At 42.0% G+C, this 6,000-nt stretch overlaps 1 protein-coding gene across 1 annotated transcript in view; it reads left to right on the forward strand.

Moving 5' to 3' along the window:
- Positions 1-6,000, forward strand: part of Cubn2 (Cubilin 2) — an 864,444-nt gene that overhangs the window by 534,144 nt on the left and 324,300 nt on the right. The gene's annotated exons all lie outside the window — the stretch shown is intronic.

The raw sequence follows: 6,000 nt of genomic DNA on the forward strand, positions 1-6,000 counted from the left end.
GTTCGCAATTTTTTTTGTCTTTGCTGCCGGTAAATATCTACCAGTACGCGGACTTTTTAAGAGGAAAATGTTGGTAGACACAAAAAAAATTAAAATAGTAGTAGTTGGTAGATTTTTTACCAAGAAAACAACAGCTATAGTTCTTATTTGTCCCAAACACTTAATAATTTATTGTAAAACAAATAACGCGCATTTCAGAAAATGACACTTTAAAACTCGTAAACAAGACAAAATTACATGTACATTTGTATATACCTATGTACATTGCTTATGCCTATACGATACTCACTTTTTTCCTGTATCGTGAGTGAGAAATACCGACAAACATGCACCAAAACGTCTAATCACAACAACAATATTCCAAAGTACCAAAGGTACCGCCACAAAATAACCGATCTCGGCAGGTAATCGTTTCCGTAGAACCTTTTAGTTTCATTCAAAAATTTCTCTACTCAAAAATTTATTTCCTGTTTAAGTTCTTCAGAAATTTTTCAACATTGACTGAGTTGGTCAGTATCGCCTCCTAATGTTAGTTGGGTGGGCTCTGCAATTCAATACTTTAAAATTATCGCAGTATACGTTTTCAGTGCGAAAATACTGAAATATTGGTAGAATCTAAGTTTTGGTAGCAGAAGTAGTAGAAAATGAAAAATGGGTCAAAAAGGTCGGTCAAACTACCAATGCGGTAAAGTCCGTGCACTGACTGCCCATATACTTATACCAACGTATGTACATATATATGCCGAGTTAAATGTACATTATGTTAGGGATGCATAAAATGATGCAAACGGGTACCCAAAAACCCGTTTCCGGAAAAATCGGTACCGGAGCCAAATACCCTTCGGGAACCGTGTCGTTTGCTAAACGCCATCAATGAAACGGGACTACAAGCGTACTTGGGAAAGATTGAATAAATAACCGAAAGGTAATACAAAAAGAGAAAAATGATACATTCTACAAATGATTCTCCTCATCCAAAACGAACATTTTTTTTATTTTTTCTTTACATCGCATACAATTTTGCTGTCCAAACATTTTTTTTTGTGGCGGGCAGGGAAGTTGTTGGGATTTAGCCCCAACAACACAAATAACAGCGAATCAAAAGAACCCACGCTATACACTTTCTACCCGGTCCGGCACCAGAATGTGCGAACCGAAAAATCGTAAATGCTCATTTTCTGCAGCACTAGTGTGCCCGTGGCCAACTAAAACGCTACCGGGTGACACAAAATAAACAAAATAAGGCACTAAAGACCCAGGCACATAACGTGCGGGGAAAGAGGCCATGCATAATGCACGCCACATATGAATATTTTTTTTTATGCAGCGACAGATGTTTCCCCTTATGCGGGCGCTAATAAAATTTCCCAAATCCCCAATAATACAACTAGGGACCACTCGCCCCCGCATTTTCGAGAATGACTCGACCCAGTCAAACATATTGCATTTCTTTCAGAAAAATGGGTCGCTTTGCCGCTATGCAACGAAGCGCTGCCAAGAACGTCATGCGTTATACGTCGGAATGCCGCGCTTGTTTTAAGCAACATCCCATACGCCTGTGCCCCATCTTTCGGGCCAAAAAACCCGAGGAGCGTCTTTACTTAGCGATCCGCGGGAGCTGCTGTGGAAATTGCTTGGCTCTAGACCACAGCTCGAATACGTGCCCAAGCCAAGGCCGATGTAAAAAATGCGGCGAAAAACATCACACGATGCTTCACATCTCCTCGATTGATGAAGAGGAACAGCTACTCCACGAAGCCCGCTCCAAACCATGGAGTGTACAAGTTGAGGAGGAGCTGGAATCACCCCGTGAGCGGATTGACGACTCCATCTCGTTATATGCGTCAGATGCTGGAACGGAGACTGGGCCTCTTCGTCCAGCTCGAATCCACCGAACCGGAGCGGAGACTCGGTCTCTTCGCCCGAACACGAAAGGAAGCGGCTCCAGCACAACCCATCAAGACTCGGTCTCTTCGCCGGCAAACTAAGGACCCTCAACGAAGACAACCACCGCGCGATCGCCGAGCGGAGACAAGGCCTCTTCGCCTGCAACAAAGATATCACACCCATTATCAACCAGGAGATCGCAGTCATGGATCCAACTCGCTGCAGCTCACTACCGTGTCCGCCTTCCGGGCAGGGCTCCTAGCCCCGAATTCAGCTGCCACCGCCACCATGATACCGACGGTAGCGATCACCCCCATCGCGGTCGTGAAAATAGAAGCAGGGGGGCGGCTACACCTCATTCGCGCCTTAATCGACGGATGCTCCCCCACCACAGTGATTGCGGATGAGCTCGCCCAGGAGCTCCAACTTCCTACCAGCAACATTGGCGGGCAAGCAGGATGTCTGCTGCGTATCCGAGGAAGACACGGACAGAACAGAAGGATTGCGACCCATGCTGCGGTCGTAGCCAATTTTCGGCGCACGACACCCACAACCAGCATCGACAGTGCCATCGCAGCCCCTTACGCACATCTTCGTCTGGCGGATCCGCAGTTCTACTCATCCGCCCCGATCCGCCTCGTCCTAGGCACAGATGTATATGCCGAGATAATACTCCCAGGGATTCTGCCCACCACGTTTGCCCCTTTGTTAGCTCAGAGTACCATCTTCGGTTGGGTACTCTCGAGCACAGCGAAGGCCTAACAGCAAAATGTTCGGTAACGACCGAAATACATGAATTTTACACTTTTTCTCCTTTTTATTTTTCATTGAATTTCTGTTGTACACAGTCGCAAGAGGTGTGCATTGTGACTTCGTACAAGTGAAAAATCTTTCTATCCCTCCATTGCCATACCAACGTGTCAAATCATAGCTGACAGGGAGAACGGCTGTCGCGAAGGGTCAGAGAATGGAAGAAAGGTTTCTTTTTCTTGTGTTCGCCGTTATTAAATTGAAGTGCCATGAATTGCACATTTGTTTCAAATCAGCTTTTCCTTTAAATTTGTATACAGAAAATCAGACTACATATTAATACTCACTCGCTGCTCACTATTGTGAACGTTTTATCGAAAATTCGCCACTTGTATGAATTCACAATGGAGGTGTGCGTTTTAAAAGCTTGTATCATTACAATACGTTATTTTTTATTGAATTTTCTTCATACAAAATTCACAAGCATAGAATTTCCAATGAATTTGTAATAAACGGCAAGAAATATGAACACGTATATCTTCTTACTTCTTTTCGCAATCCCAAGCTCTAGGCAAACCTGGCTCACGCCTTACACCATAACGGGAAAATTGGTGAATGACCGAGGCAGCAGCAACCAAGCTCCCACACTGCGCAAACCATTTTGCGTGCCGCCAAGCCGGCGGACTGGCCGGCATTATGTTAAGTTAGATATAATTAATTATAAGTTTTTTATTTTTTTTCTCTTCTTCACGGTCGGTGATCCTTGGCGGACTGTGATGTTGCGTACCGCAAGGGGGGCGGCATGTTTAGGCCCAATGCCTAACTTTTATCTGATTGACGGCGCCCCTCCCTAACGTTTTAATAATATTTCCAGCCACCCACACTCACGCCGCATTTGTGTGCATGCATGCACATGCATGCGTTTCATACGCATGCACGTGTGTGTGCGGGTTGTCAGCATCCATGCACGTATATGTGGGGGTTGTTGTGTGTGTGGCTTTTTTCCCCTCCTTAATACCAGAGGACTTTTTCGCGGCTTAGCGGTTGTCCTCAACGAGATAACCGGCCTCTTTCTCGATTAACCGCCAAGCAGTTCACATCGCCCAGGATCATCACCACCAGCATTTTGTACGGTAAGGTAACATTATACCTATTGTATATTTTTCTTTTCACTTTGGAATTAAACATTATTTTATAACGAGGAATTCCTCTTTTGCGTTCTTCTTTATTTATTCCGAGTGACCCATCCATTCCGAGATCGACCCGTGTGCGCCTACCCACTGCCGGTTTCAGACGCACCCAGGCCGAACATAGGTGTGCAATTTATACTGCCTATGAAACAAAGAAAAAGGCGTTTCAGGTATTAAAATCTGCTTTGCGTTGTGGTAAAACTTTACTATTACATTTTTTTTTAATTGATGCCATCGTGGCGAATAGGATTTTGTAGTGAGCAAAAGTGTTGATATTGTTTCGGTAAGGAAGAAAGTTTTATTGGTAATTCAAGTTCAGTTGCATTATCAGTAAAATGCATTAACTCTATATTAAGAGACGCAAATAACAAGTAATGCGGATTAGCTTGCGTTATCAAAACAAAACTTTGTGTTGTATACATTTTTTTGTGACTGAGTCGAACCAAACCCGAAACAATACCAACCCTGACTGTTACAGATAAAATAGTTAACGTTTCAACTGAACAAGTAAAACAATTTCATTAATTGTACTATAAGTTTAAAGGGTTCATGTTTTATCTGAACAGGTGAATGACTTCGGTAATTTATCCATGAATCTAAAAGCTTACGTTTTACTTGAGCTTGTGAAACAATATTTTTTGAGGGGTAGGATTTACCCCAAGTTTAGTCCTAGTTGCGTTTATAACTAATTTCTTAGTGCATAGTACATATTACTGTCATTATACTATGTGTAACATCGAATTGATGTTCAGTTAAACTCAAAGTAAGTTTAATACAACAACTATTAATTTTGTAAGGGGGCCCCAATTATCAGAAGTTGTATCCAAAGTGTACAGCCATAAGATAGATTTGTAAAAAAGAAAAGGAGAAAAGGGCATTTGATCAAAGTTCTACAAAAAAAATATTTGTTTTTATTACATATATAGTATATTAGATTATAAAACAACCCGACTATTATTACTTTCAATGAATTTATAAACATAAACACATTCAAAACCCTTATAGTAAGAACAAAAGTAGAAAGCTATGTTAGTAGTAATAATGAGCATTGAATAAAGTTGTTGACAATATGGGAATGCTGACTTCCTTACTTGTTTAGAAGGCACTTAGGGCACACAGGTAAGGGGCCACCGAAATACAGGTGCGTCGGTGGCCATGGTTATTGAGGGTGGGACAAGCACCGGGCGTCGCAACACCACCCGCGGCGCCCCCTATATATATTCGGCCCTTTATGTTTATTTTCCCTTTGGTTATTTTATTTTAATTTCAGCAGTTTTTTTTTGAATTGGGTTTTTAGAGTTAGTAACCGGTCATGTCCGGTTCGGTAATTTTTTTTTGCGCCAGTTTTTTTTGAATTTTTTTTGAATGTTAACGGTCTGTCCGTGACAGCCGGATGTTGTTTTAGTTTGAATTATAAGCGTTTTGAGTCGGTCTCTGCGCTTCTGTCAGTTTGTTTTGAATTCGACAGCTGCTCGTTTTGATAGGCATGATAGGAACTTTTTTCTGTATATGGCGCAGGAACAATAAGGTTGGCAAGGACCCGCCCCAGCCGACAATGACTAGCCACTGTGCACCAACACATCATGCCAACCGCCTTCCTTACTGCTTCTACGGTAAATGCGCTTCCATAACAATAAGTTCTCCAAAGAGCTTCATTAGTGCTAATGTAGCGCCCCATTTGATATTGTGCGATTTCATCAATGCTATTGCTACTCCAAAAACAGCCATATCACCGCCTTTATTCACATATTAGCAAATGTATTTAATCGATTTAACAGAATTACAGTACTCAACATTTATGTGAGCCTGAAATACTTTCGACAATTGTGGAGAATAAGGCACAATCCAACGATTATCAACTTCAACGTCTTGATTGCGTATTTTAATTGTTGTTGTATGGCCATTATCCTCCAGTGACCGACGTCGGTACAACGGGTATCCGTCGGCACCTGTAATAGTATCCGAAGTTAATGCTCTTGGATACCGTTTTGAACATTTTCCATCGATCATGCATGGCGAATTCATATTTATCTGACCGCAAGGGTCATGGATCATATTTTTCGTGACAACTTCAAATAATTCTGGATCACTGATTTCATCTGGAATTTCAGCTGATATAATGATATCAATTTGATCGGGTGTTATTTTACGAACCAGCAATATCAAGATATGC

This window comes from Eurosta solidaginis, chromosome 5 (assembly GCF_040869045.1).
Source record: "Eurosta solidaginis isolate ZX-2024a chromosome 5, ASM4086904v1, whole genome shotgun sequence".
In the NCBI taxonomy this organism is placed as follows: Eukaryota; Metazoa; Arthropoda; class Insecta; order Diptera; family Tephritidae; genus Eurosta; species Eurosta solidaginis.